The sequence below is a fragment of the Emydura macquarii genome, unplaced genomic scaffold, assembly GCF_026122565.2.
Source record: "Emydura macquarii macquarii isolate MOO-44397 ecotype Brisbane River unplaced genomic scaffold, CSIRO-AGI_Emac_v2 contig_1320, whole genome shotgun sequence".
Lineage (NCBI taxonomy): Eukaryota > Metazoa > Chordata > Testudines > Chelidae > Emydura > Emydura macquarii.
In genome coordinates, this window is record NW_027131457.1 from 120355 (window position 1) to 139522 (window position 19168).

Sequence of the window (19168 nt, forward strand, 5' to 3'; positions counted from 1 at the left end):
ACTGGTCAGGATCTGGTCCCAGTAAGGCCCCCTTACAGGTTCTGGTACTTGTCCCATTAAGGCCGCAGTACTGGTCCCAGTAAGACCCCCTTTCTGGTTATGGTACTGGTCCCAGCAAGACCGCAACAATTGTCCCTGTAAGGCCCCCTTACTGGTTCTGGTACTGGTCCCAGTAAGGCCCCCTTACTGGTTCTGGAACTGGTCCAAGTAAGGCTGCAGTACTGGTTCCAGTACGGCCTCAGTACTGGTCCCAGTAAAGCCCCCTTACAGGTTCTGGTACTGGTCCAAGTAAAGCCGCAACACTGGTCCCAGTAAGGCACCCTTACTGATTGCTATACTGGCTGGCCAAAATAAGGAACCCTTCCTGGTTCTAGAACTGGTCCCAGAAAGGCCCCCTTACTGGTTCTGGTACTGGTCCCAGTAAGGCCGCAGTACTGGTCCCAGTAAGGCCCCCTTACTGGTTCTGGAACTGGTCCCAGTAAGGCCCCTTTACTGGTTCAGGATCTGATCCCAGTAAGGCCGCAGTACTGGTCCCAGTAAGGCCCCCTTACTGATTCTGTATTGGTCCCAGTAAGGCCACAGCACTTGTCCCAGTAAGACCCCTTTACTGGTTGTGGTACTGGTCCTAGTATTTCCGTAGTACTGGTAACAGTAAGGCCCCCATACTGGTTCTGTTACTGGTCCCAGTAAAGGCCCAGTACTGGTCCCAGTAGGCCCCCTTACTGATTGCGATACTGGCTGGCCCCAGTAAGGATCCCTTACTGGTTCTGGAACTGGTCCCAGTAAGGCCCCTTTACTGGTCAGAATCTGGTCCCAGTTAGGCTGCAGTACTGGTTCCAGTACGGCCTCAGTACTGGTCCCAGTAAGGCTCCCTTACTGGTTATGGTACTGGTCCCAGTAAGATCATAAAACTCGTCCCAGTAAGGCCCCCTTACTGGTTCTGGTAGTGGTCCCAGTAAGACCGCAACACTGGTCCCAGTAAGGCCCTCTTACTGGTTCTGTTACTGGTCCCATTTAAGGCCCAGTACTGGTCCCAGTAAGGCCCCCTTACTGATTGCGATACTGGCTGGCCCCAATAAGGAACCCCTACTGGTTCTAGAACTGGTCCCAGTTAGGCCCCCTTACTGGTTCTGGACCTGGTCCAAGTAAGGCTGCAGTACTGGTTCCAGTACGGCCTCAGTACTGGTCCCAGTAAGGCCCCCTTACTGGTTCTGGTACTTGTCCCATTAAGGCCGCAGTACTGGTCCCAGTAAGACCCCCTTTCTGGTTATGGTACTGGTCCCAGCAAGACCGCAACAATGGTCCTTGTAAGGCCCCCTTACTGGTTCTGGTACTGGTCCCAGTAAGGCCCCCTTACTGGTTCTGGAACTGGTCCAAGTAAGGCTGCAGTACTGGTTCCAGTACGGCCTCAGTACTGGTCCCAGTAAGGCCCCCTTACAGGTTCTGGTACTTGTCCCAGTAAAGCCGCAACACTGGTCCCAATAAGACCCCTTTACTGGTTGTGGTGCTGGTCCCAGTATTTCCGTAGTAGTGGTAACAGTAAGGCCCCCATACTTGTTCTGTTACTGGTCCCAGTTAAGGCCCAGTACTGGTCCCAGTAGGCCCCCTTACTGATTGCGATACTGGCTGGCCCCAGTAAGGATCCCTTACTGGTTCTGGAACTGGTCCCAGTAATGCCCCCTTACTAGTCAGGATCTGGTCCCAATAAGGCCGCAGTACTGGTCCAAGTAAGACCCCCTTTCTGGTTATGGTACTGGTCCCAGCAACACCGCAACAATGGTCCTTTTAAGGCCCCCTTACTGGTTCTGGTACTGGTCCCAGTAAGGCCCCCTTACTGGTTCTGGTACTGGTCCCATTAAGGCCCCGTTACTGGTTCAGGAACTGGTCCCAATAAGGCCTCAGTACTGGTTCCAGTACGGCCACACTACTGGTCCCAGTAAGGCCTCCTTTGTTACTGGTTCCAGTAAAGGCCCAGTACTAGTCCCAGTAAGGCCCCCTTACTGATTGCGATACTGATTGGCCCCAGTAAGGAACCCTTACTGGTTCTGGAACTGGTCCCAGTAAGGCCACCTTACTGGTTCAGGATCTGGTCCAAGTAAGGCCGCAACATTGGTCCCAGTAAGTCCCCCTTACTGGTTATGGTACTGGTCCCAATAAGACCGCAACACTGGTCCCAGTAAAGCCCCCTTACTGGTTCTGGTACTGGTCCCAGTTAGGCCCCCTTACTGGTTCTGGAACTGGTCCCAGTTAGGCAGCAGTACTGGTTCCAGTACGGCCGTGGTACTGGTCCCAATAAGGCCCCATTACTGGTTCTGGTACTGGTCCCAGTAAGGCCGAAACACTGCTCCCAGTATGGCCCTCTTACTGGTTGTGGTACTTGTCCCAGTAAGGCCCCCTTACAGGTTCTGGAACGGGTCCCAGAAAGGCGGCAGTACTAGTTCCAGTGCGGCCGCTGTCCTGGTCCCAGTAAGGCCCCCTTACTGGTTCTGGTACTGGTCCCAGTAATGCGCAACACTGGTCCCAGTAAGGCCCTCTTACTGGTTGTGGTACTGGTCCCAGAATTTCCGTAGTACTGGTCCTAGTAAGGCCCCCTTACTGATTGCGATACTGGCTGGCCCCAATAAGGAACCCTTCCTGGTTCTAGAACTGGTCCCAGTAAGGCCCCCTTACTGGTTCTGGTACTGGTCCCAGTAAGGCCGCAAAACTGGTCCCAGTAAGGCCCCCATACTGATTATGGTACTGGTCCCAGTAAGGCCACAACGCTGGTCCCAGTAAGGCCCCCTTACTGGTTCTGGAACTCGTCCCAGTAAGACCCCTTTACTGGTTGTGGTACTGGTCCTAGTATTTCCGTAGTACTGGAACAGTAAGGCCCCCATACTGGTTCTGTTACTGGTCCCAGTAAAGGCCCAGTACTGGTCCTAGTAAGGCCCCCTTACTGATTGCGATACTGGCTGGCCCCAGTAAGGATCCCTTACTGGTTCTGGAACTTGTCCCAGTAAGGCCCCCTTACTGGTCAGATTCTGGTCCCAGTTAGGCTGCAGTACTGGTGCAAGTAAGACCCCCTTACTAGCTATGGTACTGGTCCCAGTAAGATCACAAAACTCGTCCCAGTAAGGCCCCCTTACTGGTTCTGGTAATGGTCCCAGTAAGGCCACCTTACTGGTTCAGGATCTGGTCCCAGTAAGGCCGCAACACTGGTCCCAGTAAGGCCCCCTTACTGGTTCTGGAACTGGTCCCAGTAAGGCCACAGTACTGGTTCCAGTACGGCCGGAGTACTGGTCCCAGTTAGGCCCTCTTACTGGTTATGGTACTGGTCCCAGTAAGGCCCCCTTACTGGTTCTGGAACTGGTCCCAGTTAGGCAGCAGTACTGGTTCCAGTACGGCCGCGGTACTGGTCCCAGTAAGGCCCCCTTACTGGTTCTGGTAGTGGTCCCAGTAAGACCGCAACACTGGTCCCAGTAAAGCCCCCTTACTGGTTTTGGTAATGGTCCCAGTAAGGCCGCAGTACTGGTCCCTCTAAGGCCCCGTTAATGGTTCTGGTACTGGTCCCTCTAAGGCCCCGTTAATGGTTCTGGAACTGGTCCCAGTAAGGCCTCAGTACTGGTTCCAGTATGGCCGCAGTACTGGTCCCAGTAAGGCCTCCTTACTGGTTCTGTTACTGGTCCCAGTAAAGGCCCAGTACTAGTCCCAGTAAGGCCCCCTTACTGATTGTGATACTGGCTGTCCCCAGTAAGGAACCCTTACTGGTTCTGGAACCTGTACCAGTAAGGCCGCAGTACTGGTCCCAGTAAGGCCCCCATACTGGTTATGGTAATGGTCCCAGTAAGGCCGCAACACTGGTCCCAGTAAGGCCCCCTTACTGCTTATGGTACTGGTCCCCGTAAGGCCACAGTACTGGTCCCAGTAAGGCCGCAGTACTGGTTCCAGTACGGCCGGAGTACTGGTCCCAGTAAGGCCCCCATACTGGTTCTGTTACTGGTCCCAGTTAAGGCCCAGTACTGGTCCCAGTAAGGCCCCCTTACTGATTGCGATACTGGGCTGGCCCCAATTAGGAACCCTTCCTGGTTCTAGAACTGGTCCCATTAAGGCCCCCTTACTGGTTCAGGATCTGGTCCCAGTAAGGCCGCAGTACTCATGTTCTGCCCGGCCGGTGAAGGCCCGAAGGGAGACGGGCCAGAGGTGGGACGGCCGCCAATTTAGGACTGCTGGGAACCCCGGGCGGCTATTTCGTGCCCGCTGCACCAAAAGAAGCGCTCAGCCCACAGGAGCACGAAGGCCACCCTACCACAACTGGTGTCTAAGGTGGGATCGCCTTTTCCCCTAACAAGGTGAGAGCACCCCGGGCACAAGGCCCTTGTACCCCGGCCCTGACAAGATGGACGATGTGGTCCGCGCATTAGTACAGGCTACAGCGGCCCAGCAAGAGTCAACCCGGGTCCAGCAGGAAACCAACCAGCTGCTTATTAACCAGGCGGCACAGGACCGAGCCCTCATGCGGGAGGTGGTGGCCCAACTAAAGACCCTATCGACCCCCGGTCAAGGTGTAGGCCCTCCCCCCGACACTGAAGGCCACCCATTGGCTACAGAAGATGTCTGCGGGGGACGACGTTGAGGCTTACCTCCTCACCTTCGAGAGGACTGCCGAGCGGGAAGCCTGGCCCCGGGACCAGTGGGCTGGAATCCTGGCCCCCTTCCTGAGTGGGGAGGCTCAGAAGGCCTATTTTGATATGTCCTCCACTGCGGCTGCCGATTACCCCCAGCTGAAAGCTGAGATCTTGGCCCGGGTGGGGGTGACGCAGGCTGTCCGGGCCCAGCGGTACCATGCCTGGCGATACCGGGAGAACAAGGTGCCCAGGTCACAATTGTTCGATCTTATCCACCTCGCCTGGAAGTGGCTATGCCCAGAGGCCAACAGCTCGGAGGCCATCGTAGAGCTCCTGGTCCTAGACCGGTATATGTGAGGGCTAACCCCCGATCTTCGCACGTGGGTAGGACAACACGACCCTGCCTCATATGATGAAGTGGTCACCTTAGTAGAGAGGAGGCTGATGGCCCGAGAACTCTCCCGCCCTACCCAGGGAGGGTCGGGGCCCCGTCTGCGCCCGGGGCCCCTCCCAGTGGAGCCTGTGACGGGGGCCTCTGGTAGGATGGAGAGAAGGAAAAGGGGGCCTGAGGGCCCGACAGGGACTCCAAGAGAACCAAGGGGCACCCCTTCGTGGCCTGCCAGCCCCACGGCCCCGGAGGTAACCAGGGCCCCGTATCGATGCTACACCTGCGGGGAGTGGGGGCACATGGCGGCCCAGTGTCCAAACGCCGAAGAACCCATGCAGTGCAACCTGGGGAATTGGACTGATCCCTGCTCCCTGGTCTACCTAGTGGGGATTGCTGATGACCCGCACCGATATACGCAACCAGTGAAGCTGAATGGGGTCGACACCCAGGCGCTCATCGACTCCGGGAGCGCAGTTACGCTCTCTCCAGCGACCTGGTGGACCCGACCCAGCAGGCTCAGTCCCACCACACCGGGATAACCTGCGTCCATGGTGAAGTCGCCTACTACCCCACCCTCCCAGTGGAAATTGAGGTACAAGGAGCCCATATTAAGGTGATGGCAGGGGTAGTCCCGAAACTCCCATATCCAGTAATCATTGGCAGGGACTTCCCCGAGTTCGGAGCCTTACTCCCGGCAGAGGGGCTGGGGGGGACCAGGGCCCCGCAAGAAGAAGAGCCATCACAGGGAGAGGGGACAGTGCCAATATTCCCGGAACTCACCCCCGACCTTTTTCCCAAACTGGGGAAAGGCAGGAAGACAAAGAGAGAAAGGAGAGCAGCCAAGGCGTTAGGGACCCAGATCCTGCGCCAGGGCCCAAGGGCCGCCCTCGTGGGGAAAAGGACCCGAGCGCCCGCAGCCGATCCCCCCTCCGGAGAGACCCCACCTGAGGCTGGTCCCCGGCGGGAGGGCACCGAGAGGGGCCTGGAGGAAGCATCTGCGCCCCTCAAAATAGGGCCCCTCGGGCAGCAACGGGAGACCTTTGGGCGGGACCAGGCCAAAGATCCATGGTATTAAACTGCCAGAAAAGAGGTGATGAGGGTAGAAGGGATACCCGTGGAAGGGAAGACGCCGGGGCCCGGACCCTACTTTATAATAGAAAGAGACCTGCTCTATCGAGTAGCGCCTGGACAGGGCCAGGACCAGGAGGTGCGCCAACTCCTAGTCCCTGCAAAGCACCAGAGGGCCATATTAAGCCTGGCCCACAGTCACCTTTTTGGGGGACACCTGGGGGCAGAGAAAACCCTCGCCCGAATTCTGCGGAGGTTTTTCTGGCTGGGAGTGCATGAGTCTGTCCGGCGCTACTGCGCCTCGTGTCCTGAATGCCAGCTACACAGCCCCCGACCCCGGCTGAGGGCCCCCTTAGTACCACTACCGATCATTGAGGTCCCATTCGAACGTATAGCAATGGACCTAGTGGGGCCCCTTGAGAAGTCAGCCCGAGGACACCAGCACGTACTCATAATCCTGGACTATGCCACCCGCTACCCTGAAGCCATCCCCCTGCGGAGCGCGACCTCCAAGGTGATAGCAACAAGGCTACTGGAGGTATTTGCCCGAGTGGGAATTCCCAAGGAGATACTGACGGACCAAGGGACCCCATTCATGTCCAAGTTGATGAAGGACCTGTGCAATCTACTCCACGTACGGACCCTACGAACCTCGGTGTATCACCCCCAGACCGACGGTCTGGTAGAACGGTTCAATCGGACCCTCAAGTCCATGATCCGGAAGGTGGTGAGTCGTGATGGGAGGGACTGGGACGACCTACTGCCGTACCTCATGTTCGTGATCCGGGAAGTGCCCCAGGCCTCGACTGGGTTCTCGCCGTTTGAGCTGCTATATGGACAGCACCCCCGTGGGATCCTGGATATAGCCCGGGAGGTCTGGGAGGAGGAGTGAACCCCGGGAAGGAACGTAATAGCCCATGTGCTCCAGATGAGGGACCGGATAGCCCGTGTCACCCCTATTGTCCGGGAGCACCTAGAGAAGGCCCAAGAGGCTCAGCGTGCCTCCTATAACCGGCTAGTGAAGGTTAGGAGATTCCAGCCCGGTGAGCGGGTAATGGTATTAGTCCCCACGGCAGAAAGCAAGCTCCTGGCCCAGTGGCAGGGGCCCTATGAAATAATAGAGCCAGTTGGAGAGGTAAATTACAAGGTGCAGCAACCCGATCGGCGAAAAGGGGAGCAGATCTACCATGTTAACCTCCTGAAGGTCTGGCAGGCCCCGGAAGCAGGTATGGTCGCCCTCAACCTGCCAGCTCAGAGGGGCGACCCCCGCGAACAGGTGACAATATCCCCTGACCTGATGCCGACACAGAAAGCCGAAGTACAGGAGATGGTAGGCCGAAACCAGGATGTGTTCTCGACCAGGCCAGGCCGCACGACAGAGACGCACCACCACATCCTCACGAACCCCGGCGCTAAAGTTACGATGCGACCCTACCGAATCCCGGAGGCCAAGAGGGAGGAGATCAGGGCCGAAGTGAAGAAGATGTTAAAACTAGGGGTGATTGAGGAGTCTCACAGTCAGTGGTCAAGTCCGATTGTGCTCGTGCCAAAACCAGACGGCACCACGCGTTTTTGTAATGACTTTCGGCGACTGAACGAGGTTTCCCAGTTCGACGCATACCCCATCCCCCGAATAGACGAGCTGGTGGACCGGCTGGGTAAGGCCAGGTTCCTGACCACACTGGACCTAACGAAGGGTTATTGGCAGATCCCCCTGGCAGACGAGGCTAAAGAAAAGACCGCCTTCGCCACTCCAGACGGGCTGTTTCAGTATACGGTCCTCCCATTCGGACTACATGGGGCCCGGCCACCTTCCAGCGACTCATGGATAGGTTATTGCGGCCCCATGGCCGCTATGCGGCTGCATACCTCGATGACATAGTCATCCACTCACCCGACTGGGAGACCCACCTGGGAAAAGTGGAGGCAGTACTAGAAACCTTACGGCGGGCCGGCCTCACCGCAAACCCCGCCAAGTGCGCTATCGGACTAGCGGAGGCTAGATACCTGGGACACATCGTGGGGAGGGGCGTAGTGAGACCCCAGGTAAATAAAATAGAGGCCATCCAGACATGGCCCCGAACGAATCGGAAAAAGCAGGTCCGGGCATTCCTGGGCGTGATGGGCTACTACCGGCGTTTCATCCCGCACTTCGCTGCCAGGGCGAGTCCCCTAACAGAACTGATCAGGGCTCGGGGCCCCGACATGGTTATACTACCCTCAACTCAACTTAGCCATCCCCGTTTGCAACCCGGTCCACTCTGCCATCACCTCTCTCTGTGTCCTTAACTCTCCCTAACCTCTTCTCCATGTACTTTCCCCACAATGTTCCTTAGATGCTCTAAACGTTACCCCCCTTCCCTTAAATTGTTGATGAATGGTGCTGCCCTATTCACCCTTCCTCCTTCCTGCCTCCATCTACCATCTTTTTTTTTTTTTTTTTTTTTTTTTTTTTTTTAAATACAGCACTTTTTTTTTGAAATCTCCTATAAATGTTTGTATGCAAGTAGTTGCTTAAAAGATCATGTGCCCCTGGATGACGTTCAAGATTACACGGGGGTGTTCATAAATAATCTTGGATCCATACAGCGTTGTATGATGTGCAAGTGGCTTTTGCTATGAAGCTGTCAATCCATAAAATACATTTTCACCTGACAACACAAAGCTGCTCCTGGCCTGTTCATCCCGCAGGAGACTAGTCTCTTATTTTTCACAGCAATTAAGGGCAGATGTATGTAAACAGACATACAAAGATCAAGAGTACAGTTTATTACATATAATCATAACCCTGCTGGAAGCAAAAGGATGCTTGACCATAGCATTAGTAGAATAAAGGACAAAATGTATCCTGTATCGATTTGATATGGGACAAGGGACACTGGATTAGAAATAAAACATGCCTCACCCTAGGCTGCATCCTATATCAAGTGTGCTACTTACGGTTGCTATAATATTCAAGAGCATACTGTCCTCTGAATGAATTTTTGCAGAAGCCAAACAACTATGTCCATGAAAATGAAACTGTCTTACTTTAGCCCAGTTCGCTGATGATGATTCAGCTTGTCTTCATTTTTCCTTAGATCTGGAAGAAGCAGAATGACAGAAAAATTATTCAGCAGGAAAGTCACTTTAGCAAACAGAAATTTGCATGTGTTGTAAAGAGGATTTAACTTAAGAACATGTAGAGAATAGCAACTTGAAAGCAAAACACAAAGGATGAAAGTTTTTGCTATACTTGTAAATTAGGGCAGCCTCCTCAGGCTGCCCTATGGCTCAAAGAATAGATGCAGTAGCATCTGTAAAACCACACCCTATGCCAGCGTGGGCAGCAAGGGTCTTGCAGGGCAGTAGAAAATGGCTAGCAAAAAGCCTGCGCTGGGGAGAATTCTAACCTGGCTAGATCTGGTTTCTTGAATCCCTCAAAAAAATAATCCTCTGCAAAGTCCACACACAACCCCCATCCTTCCCCGGAGAACAGTCCTACTTAATTGCACCTAAGAAGTCAGTTCTAGTCACTGAGCAAAAAATGTATCAGGAAATAGTGAACATGAATATCAGTAAGCTGGAGTCATTGCAATGTTTCATACCATCCTCAGTACACAATTGGTGATTTCTACATTTCTAAAGGGCCAAACCTTCAGCTGTATTGGAACAGCTGAAGCAGAAGGGGTTAGGGGGCAGACACAATTTAAAAGATCCATTAAAATAAAAGACCTTAAAAGAAAATGGCAGTTTTCACAAAAATTCACAAAGCAAAAATGAAACCCTGGAAACTGGGAGTTAAGATGACAGTTATGATGCCCCAGCAGCATGAAGTATAAAACGCACTGGGAGAATTGGTGAACAAGCTTCAGTGCTGCTCAGTCTCACTCGCCATGGAGCAACCACAACAGGCGGCAATCCTATCTTCAGACCATTCAAGTTCCCTCACAGCCCTCCCCTTACCCCAAACCCTCACCCCAACCCCAAACCTGACCCCTCCCCCTAAAACTCTAACCCCTTAACCTGACCCCAAACCTCTCCCCCTACCCTGACCCCTCCCCCTAAAACCCTAACCCCTCACCCCTTAACCTAACCCCTCACCTTACCCCAAACCCTCCCCCTTAACGTAACCCCTCCCCCGGAAAGGAGAAACCCGCCATCTTGACTGTGCTGACAAACGGCGCGCGGCAGGTCGCGTTCTCAGCGGCGCGCAGACGCAGCGGAAACACGTCTGAAAACGCGACCTAAGGCGCCTGCCAGGGAACAGGAGCGAAAGTCATTTCCCTCGGTGCGCTCCATAATCGGGTCCCCGCGCCCCGCTGTAAGAATGGGACGGGGAGAAGAAGATCCGCTCGGCGACGAGACCTGGGGCTGGGCACCGGCGGGAAGGCGGCAGCGGCCAGGCACTGCGGCTCAGGGGTGTGGGGAGCGCTGCTGGGCGCAGCAAGCTGCAGCCTCCCTCCCTCCCTCCCGCGCCGGGGCCGGGGCCGGGGCCGGGGCCGGGGCCGGGGCGAGCGGCGCAGGGCAGGGAGCGCGAGGACACCGCCACGAGAGCGGAACCCGTCCCAGGCTGCTACTGCCCCGCGATACCCTGGACCCAGCCCCCCCGCGTCCGGCCTTCTCCCGACACTGACACCGGCCCCGCCCCGCCGCTCCCGGGACCGCGGGGGAAGCAGCAACTCGCTTTGAAAGGGGGTCCCGCAGGGGCTCACGGGAGGTGGAGGCAGCAGACACTACATCTCCCATGATGCCGCGGGGCCCGCCGTGGCTGATTGGCGGGCCACACTACAACTCCCATGATGCCGCGGGGCCGATGGGAGATGGGACACTACATTTCCCATGATGCCGCGGGGCCCGCCGTGACCGATTGGCGATACAGGCCCCATCAGGCCGTGCTGCGCGCGCTCCGCTTTCTGTGTCCCACCCGAATCAGCTCCCCCCTCTGTTCACCTGCGCCGGGTGCGCCCATTACTGCCACACCCTCCCGCCCCGCATGCAGGGGGGTTACCCCCTTTCTTATTCCCCAGCCCTAGACCCAGCCTCTTCACCGAGCTCTGCACCGTTGCTCCACGTCCGTGGCTCACAGTCCCTGCCCCCGTGTCTCTGCATCCGCACATGCAGCCTGGCTTTCTCCCCATCCCCGCTCTCATCCCTCATACGAATCATGCATATTCTTGTTCCCCTTCTAAAGGTCTCCCTGTCTACTCACGCAAAAGCAAGTCCCTACTGAGCGGAGATGCAAACTTCTCCGCCTTGTATGCTCATCCCTGCCTGCGCCCCCTAAAAACGAGTCATAAAAAACAAAGTGTCACTTCCAGCCCTCCCTAACCCTCATTCAGCCCTGCTGAACATATTCAAAGTGTCTCCTCCCTCCCCCGCTCCACCCCTAATCTCCTCCAGTTCACATCCCCAAGGGGTCACTGTGTGCTGCCCTGAATCATTTCCTTATATACTACCCTCAACTCAACTTAGCCATCCCCGTTTGCAACCCGGTCCACTCTGCCATCACCTCTCTCTGTGTCCTTAACTCTCCCTAACCTCTTCTCCATGTACTTTCCCCACAATGTTCCTTAGATGCTCTAAACGTTACCCCCCTTCCCTTAAATTGTTGATGAATGGTGCTGCCCTATTCACCCTTCCTCCTTCCTGCCTCCATCTACCATCTTTTTTTTTTTTTTTTTTTTTTTTTTTTTTAAATACAGCACTTTTTTTTTGAAATCTCCTATAAATGTTTGTATGCAAGTAGTTGCTTAAAAGATCATGTGCCCCTGGATGACGTTCAAGATTACACGGGGGTGTTCATAAATAATCTTGGATCCATACAGCGTTGTATGATGTGCAAGTGGCTTTTGCTATGAAGCTGTCAATCCATAAAATACATTTTCACCTGACAACACAAAGCTGCTCCTGGCCTGTTCATCCCGCAGGAGACTAGTCTCTTATTTTTCACAGCAATTAAGGGCAGATGTATGTAAACAGACATACAAAGATCAAGAGTACAGTTTATTACATATAATCATAACCCTGCTGGAAGCAAAAGGATGCTTGACCATAGCATTAGTAGAATAAAGGACAAAATGTATCCTGTATCGATTTGATATGGGACAAGGGACACTGGATTAGAAATAAAACATGCCTCACCCTAGGCTGCATCCTATATCAAGTGTGCTACTTACGGTTGCTATAATATTCAAGAGCATACTGTCCTCTGAATGAATTTTTGCAGAAGCCAAACAACTATGTCCATGAAAATGAAAAAACTCCAAAGCCTGCAAAGGATGGGGACGTAGAGAAACCTGAAAAAAAGCCCGAAGCCTGCAAACGCTGGGGACCAAGAAAGACCCAAAAAAAAGCCCGAAGCCTACAAACCAAGAGAGAGCCAAAAAACCCCGAAGCCTGCAAACCAAGAGAGACCGAAAAAACCACGAAGCCTGCAAACAAAGAGAGACCCGAAAAAAAGCCCAAAGCCTGCAAAAGCTGGGGACGTAGAGAAACCTGAAAAAAAGCCCGAAGCCTGCAAACGCTGGGGACCAAGAGAGACCCCAAAAAAAGCCCGAAGCCTGCAAACCAAGAGAGAGCCAAAAAACCCCGAAGCCTGCAAACCAAGAGAGACCCGAAAAAACCACGAAGCCTGCAAACCAAGAGAGACCCAAAAAAAAACCCGAAGCATGCAAAGGCTCGAGACCGAGAGAGACCAGAAAAAAACCCCGAAGCCTGCAATTGCTGGTGACCGAGAGAGACCTGAAAAAAACCCCGAAGCCTGCAAACCAAGACAGGTCCGAAAAAAACCCCAAAGCCTGCAAACCAAGAGAGACCCGAAAAAACCATCCGAAAGCCTGCAAACCCGCGAAGCCTGCAAACGCTGGGGACCGAGAGAGACAAAAAAAACTCCAAAGCCTGCAAAGGAACCGAGAAGACCGAAAAAAAATCCCGAAGCCTGCAAACGCTGGGGAACAAGAGAGAGAAAAAAAGACCTACAAAACCTGGGGAAAGAGAGACCCCGAAGCCTAAAAACCAAGAGAGACCCGAAAAAAAGCCCAAAGCCTGCAAAAGACGAGAGAAACCTGAAAAAAAGCCTGAAGCCTGCAAACGCTGGGGAACAAGAGAGACCCGCAAAAAAAACCAAAAAACCCCGAAGCCTGCAAACCAAGAGAGACCGAAAAAACCACGAAGCCTGCAAACCAAGAGAGACCCGAAAAAAACCCCGAAGGCTGCAAACCTGGGGACCGAGAGAGACCCGAAAAACCCCCCGAAGCCTGCAAAGGATGGGGAATGAGAGAGACCCGAAAAAAAAGCCCGAAGCCTGGAAACGCTTGGACCAAGAGAGAACCAAACCAAGAGACCGAGAGCCTGGAAAAAACCCCCTGAAGCCTGCAAACCAAGAGAGAAGACCCAGAGAGAGACCGAAAAAACCCGAAGGCTGCAAACGCTGGGGACCGAGAGAGACCGAAAAACCCCCGAAAATGAAATCTTGGACCGAAGCCTGCAAACGCAGGGGACCAAGAGAGACCTGAAAAAAAGCCCGAAGCCTGCAAACGCAGGGGACAAAGAGAGACCTGAAAAAAAGCCCGAAGCCTGCAAACGCTGGGGACCAAGAAAAACCCGAAAAAAAGCCCGAAGCCTGCAAACCAAGAGAGACCCGAAAAAAAGCACAAAGCCAGCAAACACTGGGGACGTAGAGAAACCAGAAAAAAGCCCGAAGCCTGCAAATCAAGAGAGAGCAGAAAAAACCCCGAAGCCTGCAAACGAAGAGAGACCCGAAAAAAACTCCGAAGCCTGCAAAGCCTGGGGACCGAGAGAGACCCGAAAAACCCCCGAAGACTGCAAACTAAGAGAGACCCGAATAAAACCCCGAAGCCTACCAACCAAGAGAGACCCGAAAAACCCCCCGAAGCCTGCAAACCAAGAGAGATCCAAAAAAAAGCTCAAAGCCTGCAAACGCTAGGGACGTAGAGAAACCTGAAAAAAAGCCCGAAGCCTGCAAACGCTGGGGACCAAGAGAGACGCGAAAAAAAAAAACCGATCCCTGCAAACCAAGAGAGAGCCAAAAAACCCCGAAGCCTGCAAACCAAGAGAGACCCGATAAAACCCCGAAGACTGCAAAGGATGGGGAATGAGAGAGACCCGAAAAAAGCCCGAAGCCTGGAAACGCTTGGGACCAAGAGAGAACCGAAAAAAATCCCGAAGCCTGCAAACGCAGGGGACCAAGAGAGACCCGAAAAAAATCCCGAAGCCTGCAAACCAAGAGAGACCCGAAAAAAAGCACAAAGCCTGCAAACAAAGAGAGACCCGAAAAAAACCCCAAAGCCTGCAAACACTGGGGACGTAGAGAAACCTGAAAAAAAGCCCGAAGCCTGCAAACGCTGGGGACCAAGAGAGACCCGAAAAAAAGCCCGAAGCCTGCAAATCAAGAGAGATCCAAAAAAAAGCTCAAAGCCTGCAAACGCTGGGGACGTAGAGAAACCTGAAAAAAAGCCCGAAGCCTGCAAACGCTGGGGACCAAGAGAGACCCGAAAAAAAACCCGAACCCTGCAAACCAAGAGAGAGCCAAAAAACCCCGAAGGCTGCAAACCAAGACAGACCCGAAAAGACCTCCGAAGCCTGCAATGCCTCGGGACCGAGAGAGACCGAAAAACCCCCGAAGGCTGCAAACTAAGAGAGACCCGAATAAAACCCCGTAGCCTACCAACAAAGAGAGACCCGAAAAAACCCCCGAAGCCTGGAAACCAAGAGAGACCCGAAAAAACCCCCGAAGCCTGCAAACCAAGAGAGAGCCCAAAAAAACCTCGAAGCCTGCAAACCAAGAGAGACCCGAAAAAAACCCCGAAGCCTGCAAAGCAAGACAGATCCGGAAAAGAACCCGAAGCATGCAAAGGCTGGTGACCGAGAGATACCCGAAAAAAACTCCAAAGCCTGCGAAGGATGTGGACTGAGAGAGACCGAAAAAAAGCCCGAAGCCTCCAAACGCTGGGGACCAAGAGAGACCCGAAAAAAAGCCCGAAGCCTGCAAACGCTGGTGACCAAGAGAGACCCGAAAAAAAGCCCGAAGCCTGCAAACCAAGAGAGAGCCGAAAAAACCCCGAAGCCTGCAAACCAAGAGAGACCCGAAAAAACCTCCGAAGGCTGCAATGCCTCGGGACCGAGAGAGACCGAAAAACCCCCGAAGGCTGCAAACTAAGAGAGACCGAATAAAACCCCGAAGCCTACCAACAAAGAGAGACCCGAAAAAACCCCCGAAGCCTGCAAACCAAGAGAGAGCCGAAAAAACCCCGAAGCCTGCAAAGCAAGACAGATCTGAAAAAAACCCTAAAGCCTGCAAACCAAGAGAGAGCCGAAAAAAACCCCGAAGCATGCAAACCAAGACAGATCCGAAAAAAACCCCAAAGCCTGCAAATGAAGAGAGACCGAAAGAGCCCCCGAAGAAAGCAAAGGCTGGGGACCGAGAGAGACCAGAAAAAAACCCCGAAGCCTGCAAATGCTGGTGACCAAGAGAGACCCGAATAAAACCCCGAAGCCTGCAAAGTCTGGCGACCGAGAGAGACCCGAAACCCCCCCGAAGCCTGCAAACGCTGGGGACAAAGAGAGACCCGAAAAAAAGCCCGAAGCCTGCAAACGCTGGGGACCAAGAGAGACCCGAAAAAAAGCCCGAAGCCTGCAAACCAAGAGAGACCCGAAAAAAAAGCCCAAAGCCTGCAAACACTGGCGACGTAGAGAAACCTGAAAAAAAGCCCAAAGCCTGCAAACGCTGGGGACCAAGAGAGACCTGAAAAAAAGCCCGAAGCCTGCAAATCAAGAGAGAGCAGAAAAAACCCCGAAGGCTGCAAACCAAGAGAGACCCGAAAAGACCTCCGAAGCCTGCAATGCCTCGGGACCGAGAGAGACCCGAAAAACCCCCGAAGGCTGCAAACTAAGAGAGACCCGAATAAAACCCCGTAGCCTACCAACAAAGAGAGACCGAAAAAAACCCCGAAGCCTGGAAACCAAGAGAGACCCGAAAAAACCCCCGAAGCCTGCAAACCAAGAGAGAGCCCAAAAAAACCTCAAAGCCTGCAAACCAAGAGAGACCAGAAAAAAACCCCGAAGCCTGCAAAGCAAGACAGATCCGGAAAAGAACCCGAAGCATGCAAAGGCTGGTGACCGAGAGATACCCGAAAAAAACTCCAAAGCCTGCGAAGGATGTGGACTGAGAGAGACCCGAAAAAAAGCCCGAAGCCTCCAAACGCTGGGGACCAAGAGAGACCCGAAAAAAAGCCCGAAGCCTGCAAACGCTGGTGACCAAGAGAGACCCGAAAAAAAGCCCGAAGCCTGCAAACCAAGAGAGAGCCGAAAAACCCCCGAAGCCTGCAAACCAAGAGAGACCCGAAAAAACCTCCGAAGGCTGCAATGCCTCGGGACCGAGAGAGACCCGAAAAAACCCCGAAGGCTGCAAACTAAGAGAGACCCGAATAAAACCCCGAAGCCTACCAACAAAGAGAGACCGAAAAAACCCCCGAAGCCTGCAAACCAAGAGAGAGCCGAAAAAACCCCGAAGCCTGCAAAGCAAGACAGATCCGAAAAAAACCCTAAAGCCTGCAAACCAAGAGAGAGCCAAAAAAACCCCGAAGCATGCAAACCAAGACAGATCCGAAAAAAACCCCAAAGCCTGCAAATGAAGAGAGACCCGAAAGAGCCCCCGAAGAATGCAAAGGCTGGGGACCGAGAGAGACCAGAAAAAAACCCCGAAGCCTGCAAATGCTGGTGACCAAGAGAGACCCGAATAAAACCCCGAAGCCTGCAAAGTCTGGCGACCGAGAGAGACCGAAACCCCCCCCGAAGCCTGCAAACGCTGGGGACAAAGAGAGACCCGAAAAAAAGCCCGAAGCCTGCAAACGCTGGGGACCAAGAGAGACCCGAAAAAAAAAGCCCGAAGCCTGCAAACCAAGAGAGACCCGAAAAAAAGCCCAAAGCCTGCAAACACTGGCGACGTAGAGAAAACTGAAAAAAAGCCCAAAGCCTGCAAATCAAGAGAGAGCAGAAAAAACCCCGAAGCCTGCAAACGAAGAGAGACCCGAAAAAAACTCCGAAGCCTGCAAAGCCTGGGGACCGAGAGAGACCCGAAAAACCCCGAAGACTGCAAACTAAGAGAGACCGAATAAACCCCCCGAAGCCTGCAAACCAAGAGAGACCCGAAAAAACCTCCGAAGGCTGCAATGCCTCGGGACCGAGAGAGACCCGAAAAACCCCCGAAGGCTGCAAACTAAGAGAGACCCGAATAAAACCCCGAAGCCTACCAACAAAGAGAGACCGAAAAAACCCCCGAAGCCTGCAAACCAAGAGAGAGCCGAAAAACCCCCCGAAGCCTGCAAAGCAAGACAGATCCGAAAAAAACCCTAAAGCCTGCAAACGAAGAGAGACCCGAAAAATAACCCGAAGCCTGCAAACGCTGGGGACCAAGAGAGACGCGAAAAAAAGCCCGAAGCCTGCAAAACAAGAGAGATCGGGAAAAAAGCTCAAAGCCTGCAAACGCTGGGGACGTAGAGAAACCTGAAAAAAAGCCCAAAGCCTGCAAACGCTGAGGACCAAGAGAGACCCGAAAAAAAACCCGAACCCTGCAAACCAAGAGAGACCCGAAAAAACCACGAAGGCTGCAAACGCTGGGGACCGAGAGAGACCCAAAAAAACCCCCGAAGCCTGCAAAGGATGGGGAATGAGAGAGACCCGAAAAAAGCCCGAAGCATTGAAACGCTTGGGACCAAGAGAGAAGCGAAAAAAATCCCGAAGCCTGCAAACGCAGGGGACCAAGAGAGACCTGAAAAAAAGCCCAAAGCCTGCAAATGCAGGGGACCAAAAGAGACCCGAAAAAAAGCCCGAAGCCTGCAAACGCTGGGGACCAAGAGAGACCGAAAAAAACCTCAAAGCCTGCAAATCAAGAGAGACCCGAAAAAACCCCGAAGCCTGCAAAACAAGAGAGACCCGAATAAAACCCCGAAGCCTACCAACAAAGAGAGACCCGAAAAAACCCCCGAAGCCTGCAAACCAAGAGAGAGCCGAAAAAACCCCCGAAGCCTGCAAAGCAAGACAGATCTGAAAAAAACCCTAAAGCCTGCAAACCAAGAGAGAGCCGAAAAAAACCCCGAAGCATGCAAACCAAGACAGATCCGAAAAAACCCCAAAGCCTGCAAATGAAGAGAGACCCGAAAGAGCCCCCGAAGAATGCAAAGGCTGGGGACCGAGAGAGACCAGAAAAAAACCCCGAAGCCTGCAAATGCTGGTGACCGAGAGAGACCCAAAACCCCCCCGAAGCCTGCAAACGCTGGGGACAAAGAGAGACCCGAAAAAAGCCCGAAGCCTGCAAACGCTGGGGACCAAGAGAGACCCGAAAAAAAGCCCGAAGCCTGCAAACCAAGAGAGACCCGAAAAAAAGCCCAAAGCCTGCAAACACTGGGGACCAAGAAAGACCCGAAAAAAAGCCCAAAGCCTGCAAACACTGGCGACGTAGAGAAACCTGAAAAAAAGCCCAAAGCCTGCAAACGCTGGGGACCAAGAGAGACCTGAAAAAAAGCCCGAAGCCTGCAAATCAAGAGAGAGCAGAAAAAACCCCGAAGCCTGCAAACGAAGAGAGACCCGAAAAAAACTCCGAAGCCTGCAAAGCCTGGGGACCGAGAGAGACCCGAAAAACCCCCGAAGACTGCAAACTAAGAGAGACCCGAATAAACCCCCCGAAGCCTACCAACCAAGAGAGAGCCGAAAAAACCCCCGAAACCTGCATACCAAGAGAGAGCCGAAAAAACCCCTAAGCCTGCAAACGAAGAGAGACCCGAAAAATAACCCGAAGCCTGCAAACGCTGGGGACCAAGAGAGACCGAAAAAAAGCCCGAAGCCTGCAAAACAAGAGAGATCGGAAAAAAGCTCAAAGCCTGCAAACGCTGGGGACGTAGAGAAACCTGAAAAAAAGCCCGAAGCCTGCAAACGCTGAGGACCAAGAGAGACCCGAAAAAAACCCCGAACCCTGCAAACCAAGAGAGACCCGAAAAAACCACGAAGGCTGCAAACGCTGGGGACCGAGAGAGACCCAAAAAAACCCCCGAAGCCTGCAAAGGATGGGGACTGAGAGAGACCGAAAAAAGCCCGAAGCCTTGAAACGCTT

The 19168-nt window shown here is 53.6% G+C and overlaps 1 long non-coding RNA gene across 1 annotated transcript; it reads right to left on the bottom strand.

Annotated features, from left to right (window-relative positions):
• Window positions 1-8388: 8388 nt before the first annotated feature.
• Window positions 8389-12293, bottom strand: LOC137154928 (uncharacterized). Its single transcript, XR_010920303.1, has 2 exons — window positions 10149-12293; window positions 8389-9142 (listed from the first exon to the last, which is right to left on the bottom strand). It is a non-coding gene; the product is annotated as an uncharacterized lncRNA (long non-coding RNA).
• Between the last annotated feature and the right edge of the window lie 6875 nt (window positions 12294-19168).